This window comes from Meleagris gallopavo, chromosome 7, assembly GCF_000146605.3.
Source record: "Meleagris gallopavo isolate NT-WF06-2002-E0010 breed Aviagen turkey brand Nicholas breeding stock chromosome 7, Turkey_5.1, whole genome shotgun sequence".
In the NCBI taxonomy this organism is placed as follows: Eukaryota; Metazoa; Chordata; class Aves; order Galliformes; family Phasianidae; genus Meleagris; species Meleagris gallopavo.
In genome coordinates this window covers 32,964,769-32,977,858 of record NC_015017.2, presented here as the reverse complement: position 1 = coordinate 32,977,858, position 13,090 = coordinate 32,964,769, and the positions used below count along the sequence as shown (strand labels likewise).

Sequence of the window (13,090 nt, the reverse complement as noted above, 5' to 3'; positions counted from 1 at the left end):
TAGCCCAGCACTGCTCAATGTTGCGGTTTTTGCTAACCCACTTCTTCCATTCTCCTCTCAGCTTTATAGTAACTATGTTTTCCTTTTGTCAACATGAGAATTTATGCCTTATTGTTTCAACTTGCCTTCTAAAACCTAAAGTAATTGATTTGTCTGAGGGATTATCAGACCTTCAGGACAGTGCTTTGAGGTGCTTACAAGAATATGTGCATGGACATACAGTAGAGTTCTTCTACTCAGTGTTTTGATTTATTTATTGTTGGTACACTTTGTTCTTTTATTTTTAACTGAAATATTTTAAGAAGTACTGCAACATTTTCTTTGGTAGAAGCAAGTGTGTGATTGCACACATCATAAGGTTCTGTACTGCTAGCTTTTTGCTTTAATCTTAAATGACAGCTACATCTGTTGGAAGTTTGTTCCTATCTCTTGTTTTCTAAAGCTTGACAGGTTGAAGGAGCCCTTTTAATGACAGTCTGGGTATCTGCAGATAGTTTTTGAGATGCACTTCCCAGGCTGTGAGATGCTGAAGGCTGGTTTTTCTCTTTGCTAGAGTTTCCCAGATCAACTAAAGTTACCCTAGCTGGTCTTTTTGATTGTGTGAGCTGGGCTTCATGTCTTGTCACACTAGGGTTAAACTCAGTGGATAGGCAGGTGGATTTAGGCAGTGGAGCAGGGCCAAAAGTTGTCACAGTTTATAGATGGGGCTCCAGTCAGCATTGTTCCATTTCCCTCTTTCTGGAGCCAGGTTTTGTTTTACTGATGCAATTATTTGTCAGACTTTTATTGATTCTTCACTGATGATCACAGAACTGTGGACCACGGTACCACAAATGTTACAGACATTATACTTAAAGGTCATTGATACGATTAATTTCCTACGTATTATTTTTGCAAGGACATGTCATTGTTATCAAGGTTAGAAAGCATAAAAGAGGTACATGAAATCTGTGTGATCTGAAGTTCCTTAACTATTATAGTGCTGGGTAAAACTTTGCAGAGAGAGTAGAAACAGAATAGCTAGAAATCACATTCTCCTTGCAGAAACAGATGGAAAGCACTGGGTGCTGGCTGGGCTTATTCTGACAAGGCTATGCCAAAGGTAAATGGGATACAAAGCAGTACTTGCTGCAACTCTGTTAGTTCCCATAATTAAAAACAAGTCATCACTTAGCTTTTTGCCTGTTATGTCTCAGGTATACTGAGGATGTCTCAGTATTTCCATCATAGTATCCCCATTTACCCTTACTCAACAGGAGCTTGAAATGGAAGATACTTTTACAATTATTTTGAGTTTTTTCTAGGTCTCTTCATGTTGATATAATCATTTTCAATATGATACTCTTGAATAAAATGAGACATCAGATCAGTATTTACATTAAGCTGCAGTGTAATTCAGTGTTCCATAGTACGTGAGTGACAACAGTCTAAATAAACAGAATGAAGAGTGTACTTTAGCTAGAAATATTTTTATCTCCCATAAAATTCATTTGGAGCTCAAAAATTAATTTATTGAGCTCCCTTACAGCATAAAAAATAACTAAATCTTCTGTCATCTGACTGCAGTGCTGCCACTAGATTTGCTGCAAATACAGCCCAGAATCATTACAGATTTCTTTATAAATGTCTCAGTCAAAGGCATTTCCTTCCCAGCTAGTGGCATTGATATGACAGGTATAGAGAAAGACACTTTTTGTACCATCTTAGAGATGCTTCCAATGTCTCAGCACTCCTCTCTGCTGTAGGTTTTCAGGATCTCCCTCTGGATACTGGGAGGTGGCCACAAAAAAGGGCCTCAGGCATCAGACACAGTGCATTACCTGAGCTCAGCTTGGAAACCTCTCCTGCAGTTGTCTAAATGAAAGAATTACTCTCCTACCTCTTCTATAGATTTTTCTAATTCCTTTTTTTTTTTTTTTTCCTTGATATCATAGTTAAGATCAAAATGTGATTGCAGTATCTGCATTATAATACACTTAGTCTGGGCTTTCAGATAGAATTTTAATCTTTTTAAGCTTTTGGACAATCTCAGGTCATCAGTTCTTGATGGGGAACATTTAACTTCTCTTAAGCTTCCGCTTTTGATATTTGGGTCATTGTTGTTAAATGCAAGATACCAAAGAACACAATGGCTGCACAGAAGCAATTCACAAGCTTTTTTAACAATTAGATGTGATTACTCTAATCATATAACTTAATTAGTCTTTCTTTTCCCCATTTAAAATTAATATAGAATCTTTAGGCAATTACAGTGACTAACATTATTCAGTGGTAACACTAAGTAATGCTAAAATGCCTTAAATGCAATCTGATAGCAATTTCACATGAAACAAGTTACAAATACTGCTACTAAAACACCAGTTTTAGTGAAAAGCTAAAATATTCTTAGGTGTGAAGAAATACTGAGTATGACATGGAAACCATGAAGAGCAAAATGCATCATTTCTAATCGGGCTGAGGGCAGCAGAAAGAGCACTGGCAGCAGTGATTCTCAAAGCTTCTCCAGCTCCCCCAGGTTTTTCTCCCTCTCATGTTTATTTTGATTCCTGCTCCGACCATTTCAAGCCTCTCTGCTCTCTCAAGGAGTTTGACATACAAATACATTAGAAATGCAATCTGCTTTCACAGTTTTATTTCATTGGTTTCCTAACTGTTATACAAAGCAGGAAAAGGCTTCTCCTAGATGAACATGACCATTAAAATACGCAACACATAAGCCACGATGACTTCACTGACGTTTCCTGGTGGGTTATATTTTAGTGAGGTTTCCCAGCTGTAATGCATGAGCGATGTCTCTGTACGTGGCAGCAATCAGCCACTCTTGGGAGGCAGCACACACAGATGAACACAAGTGTTGCCTCCACCTCAGTATCTGTTCTTCTCTACACTAGGAAGGAGGTGAGAACAGAGCAAATCTGGGCTTGCACAGCTGCTGAGTAATGCTGGAGCAATTGAGTGCTGAGCTGGAGAAGCAAGGAAAAAGTGACAGGTTCTGATTTTCCAAGCCATTGTATCTGAAATGATTGGCTTGGATATCAAGAGAAGATGAAACCCAAACCAGAAGGGTCGGAGAGGTTTTACTTTTTCTTGCTGAATACAGTGTTCTGCTGGCTATGGTCAGAGAGAAGACATGGTAAAAACACCCAGCTGAGTTTTTAAAATGAAAAAAAGCACTGAACTATATTTCATTTCTCAAAGAGAATTTCCACATAAAAGTATATGGTTATTTTAAAAACAACAACAAAACTCAAAACTTTTGTTTGTTTATCTGTTTGACAGCACTATGCCAGTAAATCAAATCACTGTATCAGTGAAGTTGGTGACACTCTTTAATGAAAGTGCCAACCTAGGATCTTTGAACACAAAAGAATCAACAACAGTCCAATAGTTTTACAAGATGACTGAGGCAGATGATGAGACAGAACAGAGAGAGGCAAAAACTTTGCAGCTGGCAGGCACCCAAAGCTTCTTGAACCTCTTGTACTCTTCCTTAATAAATATATCATTTCTATACCAGCCATGTTAATGCAGTGATAACAGCAGGAGAATAATTCTCTTTATAATTGTGCAAGACATCCAGATATATTCCCCTGTCTCCCTGACTAATGTTTCCAACATGACTTGTTAGCTTCTGCAATGATCAAGCAGCTATTAAAGATAAAACTGTGTTAACCTTTTCAAAAATTAGAAAAGCATGACTGTAACTGGAACTACAATAGCTTCCTGGAGAATAGAGCAAAAGGGTGAAAGATCATCCTGCTGAGTTGCTGGTAATGGATTTATTATTTATTTAGTATGTCTGAAATGCGTATGAAGAATGTAGCCCTATCCAAATGCCTCCTCTGTGTCCCTGTGTCAGTAATCTGATCAATATAGGTAAGTAAGTAGGAAGATCATGGATTATTTTTTTCTAAGTTTTCTGTTTAGTTTCCCTCCTTGACACAGACTTTAGCAGACTGATAATAGAAAAAGAACTCTTAAAAGTCTGAAATTAAGCACATTTTTCTCAATTTTGAGTTTAAACTTGAACACAAACCATCTCAATTCCAATGATCTTGTGAGAACTTTCCCATTCATAACAGCTTGTTCATACTTGTATATTCGGTCAGAGACCCATGAATTAGACACTAACATAATGCATAACATAGCTATACCCTCAACAATGTCAGCAAGGGTGTCACAAAGCATCCCATGTATTGACAATCTGGAAATTTAGGATATTCAGAAATTGGCTTGTATGATGTCAATGGAAAGTAAAAAAATCAACCTTGACATACTTAAGCTGTAACCACAGGCAGGTCTTTGTTAACTGATAAGTATAATCTGTAGACTACAGGTGACAAAGAGGCAATAAATCCCAACCAGAAATAAGAATGACTGACAGTCCAAAAACACACTAACTTGGTCTAACATTTTTTAATTGGTTTCATTAAAGAAACTTTTTACTAAAGTTATCAGAGCTTCTGAAAATAAATGTAGATAACGGCAATCTGAAAATTACAGAAATGCAATATAAAATCCCAGGCACATGGAATACTTATAAGGTCTGATGACTATCTAAGTATTGTCTCAGTTGCATTTTTTGAGATTTTAATCTCTGCAAGTAATTCATTGTCTTCCCACAAGGACTAGTAAAAGGATCATTTAAATGAATGTATCCATATTAACCATTTTCCTCTCTCCAGTCAGGTTGGCAAGCACTGTGCATCATCTCTTTTGATCCCTACATGCTTTTGTAGAAGAAATTGGAAAAGCAACATCCAAGAGGAAATACATGAAGATCTAACCTGCCCTGTGTGAAAATATTCATTTCATAATGTACGAGCTGCTGTTCTATCGATACAGCTGAAAACAGCCCCTAATAATTCAGGCAAGGGAAGACTGGATTAAGGCAATGAGGAAAAAAAATTAGAGATAAAAGATGGACTTCTCTGTGATCTTGGACATTTGTTGTAATCTCCAGTGTCAGAAATTTTCCCCAAGTGGTCACTTTGTCAGTGATTGATTTCTTCACCCTAATGGCTACTAGCAAATACAATCAACCCCAAAAGTCATCGAAATTTGGGGTGGTCCCCACGAAGGAATGGGGTTCATCGAGGTTACCCTGGACACCTCATAGCACAGGAAAAAGAGCAGGCCCAGCTGTAATTCATTTCTCACAATTTCTCGGTATTCTTTCTATTTTATTAAGAAACCAAAAAGCAAAGCAAACAAGTACAAACTGTTCTACAGAAGCGTTTTGTGCTACAGGCAAGAGTATCGTTTTCTTGTAGCATCTCTTCTTACTTTATCTCTTCTTCCCACAGCCAGACAAGAAACAAATATAAAAGTATGTGTCATCTCAGACAAAAGCCACCTTTCTCTCTTTGCATCTCATGGAAGACTGAAATTTCGGAACAAAATTGCCTTCTCTCATATCAAACTGAACAAAGCAGCTATGTCCAGACATATTATATGCTTCCCTATGAAAAGGAAAATAAATCTTCACATTTTTATTTATGGAGGACAAGTTGGTACTTACATGGTAATATTTATAAATATTTATTAATATTTATTAATATTTATTCTGAGATAAACTTGTACAGAATGGTGATGTTGGCCCAGAGGAATATGTCTACTGGGTTGTTCTCCTCTTCCTTCTCTCAGTTCATGTGAGAGAGGCAGGTGTGGACATGTATAACTACATCAAGCCCCAGCCCATGTGCTGGGAGATCTAACAGTAGAAAGAGATGGAGAGGTAAAGAGAGGTAAAGTTTGCTGGAAAAGGAACCTGAAAGGAATAATAAAAAGCTCTTCTCAGCAAAAAGGAAGTATCAGAGCATCATTTCTCAGTAGGGTGTCCGGTTCCACATCTAATCTGAGCAGAACTGTGAGAAGTCTGGAAACTTCAACCTCTTCCCACACAGTGACAGTCCCAGCACTGTGCTTCAGCTGAGGACTGAAATATTGCAGATATAAAATTTCTATTGAACTGGGACAAAAATGGAGTATCATAATACTTGTATGCAAATAATTAGAGAATAAGAGGGCAATACTAAAACTATCAGCTAGAAAATGACTTCAGCAATATAGCATATCATTTTTTCGAACATAAACTTTGTGAAGTCAGAGATATTAAGAAAAATTCTGTCAATCCCTCTGGCAATAAGCAATGGAATTAAAACCCAAGCAAAATTAAATTTGAGAAGATTAATGTTCCTTTTTATATTTTGATGACAACTATAAACATAATGTAATTTTGTGAATTTACTGTTTTAAAATGCAAGCTGATACCTCACAATGGTGCAATTTAAATCACCAAGCAAATAAGTACTTTTTATTCTAATGTCCCAATAGATAAATTCTGCAGTAGTAACGAAATGGCTTTGAACTTCTTAACCACCATTTAAAATGATGCAGAAACAAGTAAGAAATTTATAAATGAAGCCTGGCTGTATTTGAAATGCACGTAGCAGGATGGAAGAAAATGGAAATCCTTGTGGATCAGTCTGAAGCAAGTAGGAGGAACCAGAGAGCTCCTTCACAGAAAGAACGCATATCTTGCATTATCAGGTTGGATTATATTAGGAAGTTTTGCTAAATTTACCTTAACCAAACCTTCATCTTGGGTATTTTCCATGGATCATTTGGGTAAAATGGACACCTTAGCTCCACATTATATTTAACTCATCTACATATGCTGTAAAAGGAACCTCGATAATCATACCTCCTCATTACTGCCGTCAGAATTCTGCTTTTGTTAGACAAAATGCAAACACAAACATCATTTAGCTTTTTTCCATATAGATTTGACCTATATGGAAAAAGTAAAGCTAAAAGGACATTTTAAGTTTGTCTTCTCACCAATATTTTTTTCAGGAATCAGCACTCACAGGGCACAAATGTGCATAATAATCCACTTGAATGAATAAGCAGTCAAAACAATTAGAAGTAAACAATGTCACAACGTTGCCATAGAAGTGGCACAGTCATGCTGCAGCCTGACAGGTTTCTGAAAAGTCTATAGGGGATTTCACAATTCAAGGTACTGCTTCCTCTGAAAATTATAGCAAAACCTCCATGAGATTCACAGAAGCCTGTCTGGCTGTGTGCTGGCAGCAGCTAGGAATGACAAAAAGAGGGAGGAAAACAGGACAGCATGAGCTACCAAGGACAGGGAGGAGAAAGAGCTTCGGTGCTCCTCTTGCTTTCAACTACATCCAGAGAGTCTTGCAAGCAAAACGTGGATTTTGCTATTTCTTGCCCAGAGCACTGGGGCTTGTCTGCATCAGAGCTGGTTTTACCTGACCTTGCCAACTGCGCCTGGCCATCCTTGGACAGTTTTTCTCCTCTGTTTGCTGAGTGCTGCTCTGGCTTCCACATCAATGAACACATAATTGGTCCTCTCAAAAATAAACATAGAATCATAGAATTGTGTGGGTTAGAAGGGACCTTAAAGATCACCCAAGACCCTGCCATGGGCTTGGTGCCCCCCACCAGCTCATGCTGTCTAATGCCCATCCATGGCTTTGCACACCTCCAGGGAGGGGCACACACAGCACCTCTGGGCAGCAGTGCAGGGCCTCATTACTCTCAACATTTCCAGCACTTACCCTCGACATTCCTACGCAAATATTTTTAATGTAGAATTGTAACAGCCATTAAATATTTAATATTAAGTAACCTGTGGGAACTTTTATGTATTCTATTTGAAGACTGAAGGTAATAACAAAAAGGTGAGAAGAAATGTGATAGCTGGTTCATCTGAAAGCATGTAGCAATTTTAGGATGTATTTTATATATGAACTCATAAAACTGATACAGAAGAAATTAAATGTATACAATGATTTATAGGTGGATTTAATAGGCTTGCAATTTTTTAGTTCCATACATCTTCATGGAAACAGTTATAAATCTCTATAACTTAAATTGCTTACCCAAGCTCTACAGAAACAGCATAAACAAAGCAAGCAATTATCTGTAATAAACTTTTTCTTTAATATTTTGACACTCACCTCTTTGTAAAACTACATGAAATAATTTATCATGTGCAGTATTAGAAAATCAGGTTTTATTTGCTAAGTTCATCTATTTTTTGCAATTGTGTAGAAACCGTCATCTTTCTGTTATGGTAATCAACTCATTCAGCATTAATACAATGGTAATGCAATATCATCTATGCACAATTATTTATATATTTATATGACTATAAATACAGTTGTATTTTGTCCCCCATACATCACAATAATCTCAGAAATCTAGAAAATTCCCTTTGTAAGCTGCTACTTGAAGTAGTTGGAAATTCAGTTTTCATAATGGCCAGTGTTGACATTTTAAATGATAATTTGAGCAGTGTTTTCTGGAGTTCAGGCATTGATTTCTACACCCAACTGAAGAGTTTGATGGGGGCAGCCATCTAAAAATGCTTGATATGAATCAGTGTGAGCTGCATTGCAGAAAATCTCCACAGCTGTGGAAGATGTGGGATTTTTCAGAAAAGCAATTTTAGCCTTCAATCTACATCCTAAAATACAAGTGAAGTGCTATCATTTGCTTGGAGTAGCACTTAAACTGGAGAGACAGGGTTCTGTGAAACACAGAACAAAACTCAGAATATAGGTAATTCAGGAGAAGAATGACATTGCTGCATACTTCCTTTGGAGAGCAACAACACTCAGATAGATTGCAACAGATGCAGAATGTCTTAGTTATATATCGCAGTATACAAAAGCTCCAAAAAGTTTGCTTTGAATAAAGAAAAAGACAAGCTGCTGAGAATAAGATTTATTTTGATGTAAAAAGAGCTATGCTTAGGCTGTATGATTGTTGCAGAAGAGAGAACACTTACACACAGAATGGAAATGTGACAGCACTGGGGATCAAGCCTTAGGATGTGCCACCATGTTATTTTTCTAAAGAGATTATGGCCAGAAATACATTTTTAATTTAATATAACCCCTCCCCGTGCATTAATGTATGAAGAGATGATTCTGCACAATGTTTTCACATTATCGTATCCCACAGCCTGAATTCTGCTTGTTAAACTTGATCAGATTTTGAGGTCAGGGTTGGCAGTTTTGCCTTGGGTGGCTGAAGTTTTGCATCAGTTGCTTCGTGGACACCCACAGGCTGCTGCTGGCATCAATGGTATCAAGGACAGACCCTGGAAGATGAGGACTCCAAAAGGCAGCTCGTAAATGAAACTGTCTGATATTGTTATCAGTAGCTGTAGACAGCTTTTAATCTCTGTGGGCCTTCAGTAACTCAGATGTACACATCCTGACTGCAGCCCACACAATGCTTCACCTTAGCGTGAAATCAATGTTGGCTCTTGTCATGAAGAGGCTGGCATAACTGATGTCATAAATCTGTGTCCAATACCCCACGTACTGGATAAATTAGAGCAAACCACATATCTGTTTAAACAGAGCTTCACAAACAGAGTAATCAAGATTGTAGTTACAGCTATAAAAGCATGCCTGTTGCAAATTGCATGTTTAGGCAACCTGTGTAACCTAAACTGAACATGCCAGCCATGTGTTTGAGTTCGTTTGCAGCTCAATCTCAGAATTTGGCTCGACTTTGCAGTGATTCTTGGAAGCTTTGTAACCTGCACTGGAAGAGGCTGGTTTTTCTAGCAGCCACTGACATTTTCCTCTGCTTCACTGTCCACAAGATGGCAACATCTGTGGGTCACCATCTCAGGATTTTCTCCGAAAAGGAAGAAAACAAGACAAAATATCTCTGGTTTATATCAAAAAAATAGTGTCATATTTAAGAGATCGCATTGGTTCCCTGTGCTCATTTCTGCCTTCTACCCTTTTAAGAATTCTTTGGGAAGTGGTACCTTTCCACTGTGTTTTCCAAAAGCAGAAGGATCAGCACGCTCCTCAAACACAGTCCAAATTGTTTTGATCCTACTGCAAAAGATTTCAAACAATTTCCATGTCTTTTTGCCTTTAGTTTTAATCTTTCTAAATCCTTTCGCTATATACTGTAAGCAGCAAGGGCCAGATTCAAACAGCAATTTGACCTCTTTAAAAAGAAACCATTTCTGGCTTGAGTAGCCTCTGTGAATTGATGGGATTAATAGCATTTTGTTAAGCTCTACTTACAAGCAGAGAAATAATTGCACTAAAGTTGGCTACAAAGATAAGATAGCTGGTTAAAGCCTGGTGCCCTCTGTTTCACCAGCTGTATGTGCTGATTTGGTTTACCTTAAAAACTATCTGAAGCACCAGAAATAGCTTAGGCTGGATAATTTCTGTGGTTTCTGTCCCCACCTTTATCTTCTGTCCTTTGTAGGGTGCCGTAGATGACTTGACAACTATTGAATCACAAATGCAATTAATTTATTCCAAAATCAGACCACTCAGTAGTAAGTGACAAGTGTGTTCCAATCTTCTTCTCATCCTTCCTGCTGTACCAAACACCTTTCTGTTCCACCCAAACTATGATGTTGGACTCTGGCCCCTGCTGCTCTGAGGTGCCAGCTCCCTTCACCACCACAAAGTGATTAACACAATAAAACTGGTTTATGAGCTGTTGGCTCTGATCTTCATTATGTTGAATTTGGGTTCTTCATGACAGCCTGACAAAAGGACTCTGTCTGAAAGCCTATCTGTTTTCTAATTATATTAGTTGGTTTAATAAGAGGTACTACCTTTCCTTATAAAAATTAAGCAATGCATTTATTCACAGAAGCAGTATTTTTTTAAAATTCAGTGACAACCAGCCCAACTGAGCAGCACATAGAAAAACATCACTTTGGATATCACTTCCCCTGCTAACTGCTTCCCTGCCTTGGTGCCAGGGCATACTGTAATACCAGCATTGAGATGCAACCAGCCCAGGCTGCCCTCCCGTCTGTTCTCCGAGCCCAGACCTCTCTGGATAAGCCTTGATCCATCCATGAAGGTGTGATCACCACCTGAGATTGAGCATCTCACCAGCCTGGTCCAGCTCTGCCTGCAGAAATGTTGCACAACGTATCTCAGCCAGCAGCAGTTCCCACCACTTCTCATCAAAGCATCCTCCCATCAACAGAGGAGCCAGGAGCAGAGGAAAAGCTCCTTGATATAAAATAGCAGAAGCTCTTTTTGCTCCACTCCTCAGTCTGTTCTGCACTTCTTTCAGGCAGGGCAAGTCCTGCCGTTTTGCTGCAGATGCTCTGTATAGAAAGTATATGTACATTAAATTGCCTCTGTGACCATGTTTGACTCCTACTCTACAAATAAATGGGAGTAGATAGCTCCCTTCCCTCAGGAACTTCTGTCTGCAGAAAACTGTGGATTGCTGGGATATGCAGATGAAACATCTCTTTCTCTCCACCAAGATATGAAAGCAAAGAGCTCCTTCCCCTTCTGAGCTTCAGGCCAAGGGGCTCCGACACACACTGAGCAAATGGGAAGATGTGTGATTAGGTAACTTCCAAACTTCAGAAACATTTCCATTTTAAATTCTGACTTCCTGCCATGCACATACTCTTCTGTAGCCAGGCTCTGAGGCAATTTATTAACAACTCCAGTGGAGTGATATCTGCAGAATCTGTTTTTCAGCTTTTGACAGCTGAGCAGGGCTAATGTTCCTGTTCCAGAGTGCTGTCGTGGAAGCAGTGCATATTCTATATATTCAATGAAGAAGTGTCCTTTGAAGGTGTAAATGAAATCGCTTATCTGAAGTAAAGAGATAAAAAATCAATTTAAAACATTTTAGATTGTTTATCAGCATGTAAGAAAAAAATACAAGATTGACCAGGCTTTACAAAGAAGGTTTTAAACCACAAACTACCAGTACTTTTAGGTTGTATTTCCTGTTCAGTAAATTAAACATTTCAATGGATAGCAATGCATTTCAGAAACATAAATTAAAAATGAATAGATAAACAATAGAATAAAACCTGCCAAATGCTTTCAATATTTTAATTTCTTAAATACAAAAACCTACTGAAGTTGCTTCTACAACCTTAAAATCTAACAGAACCCATTGAGATCAGCACTAGATCCAAGATCTGAAATGAGGGGTTTTAAAAAATACCTGAAATACTCTAAATATTAGATAAAGAAAAGTTAGAGAGGTGTTCAGGGAAAGAATAATGGCAATTTTGTTCACATCAGGGATTTAAATGAATATGAAATCATGAAAGTCTTAACATTGTTCTTGAACTTTCCCAGAACATAGGTCTTACTTGGATGAATGTTACAAGGAGAGTGGAAGAAAGACTTAGACTAAAACAGGATTGACATGCATGATGAATTACAGTTCATTAATCCAATTAATGAGTAATTCCAGAAGCTTTAATCCCAGATAAAGCTCTTTATTGCAGCTCTGTTGGCTAGTGATGCACAAACTAAGAGCCTGTCAGCAAATCAATTGTAAAATTCTATTAAATAAAGCTTGTCTTACATTTTCATTGCTTGTGTGATAATATTTTGTCCAAAAAAAAAAATATATATATGTAAGAAAAAGAGAGGAAGGAGCGATCTCTAACCTTATTCACCCTGGTTTGTTATATAAAAGAGTTGAAGATATATTAAAAATGATGCAAGCCAGCTGAACGCAACTTCAGATATTTATAAGCACTCTTGATTTAGAAGGTAAATATATGCCCCAGTTTCTGAAGTCATCTCTGTGTATGATTTCCTCATACACATTCTGTTGACTAATGGGAGTCAATAAAGTACATCAGGCTGCTTTGGGAATAGTCTCTGTTCTGTTCTTAGTTTATTTTATTTGTGGTGCCACTGCATCCAAGTGATTCTTTCTGAGCACTTCAGAAATAGACTCTGTCCTCCAAAAGTCCCACAAGCAGAGAACAAAGAAAGAAGATAAAGAGAGGAAAAATTGTGAGAGTTGTCTTCATTGACTGTGGAATCACAGCACAACAGCTGACAATGCAGTAAGTATGAAGCAAGCATTTGAAATTTCAGCTTATACCTAAAAAGTCAAAACATGATTTAAAGGAGAAACAACAGTGTTTCACGGCTTCTCAGAAAACCAGGAGGACTCCCCTCCCAAGAAACATTCCCCTCTGACTGAACCAGGCTTTGCATCCCTGTTGTAAAAACCCTCTCCCTCTGACAACCAAACGCTTCAAATATTCCTTTGCCCA

General features: G+C 38.0%; 1 long non-coding RNA gene across 3 annotated transcripts in view; it reads left to right on the top strand.

The window, feature by feature from the left end:
• Positions 1-12,391, top strand: part of LOC109368648 — a 31,113-nt gene extending 18,722 nt beyond the window's left edge. Inside the window, exons 4-5 of one of the 3 annotated variants that reach the window (XR_002116912.2) lie at positions 4,686-5,524; positions 6,337-12,391. This is a non-coding gene — a long non-coding RNA (uncharacterized LOC109368648). Of the gene's footprint in view, positions 1-4,685; positions 5,525-6,336 lie in introns of those variants that run through there. The other 2 variants (XR_004160390.1, XR_002116909.1) reach the window with 2 other exon arrangements.
• The last annotated feature ends 699 nt before the right edge of the window (positions 12,392-13,090 follow it).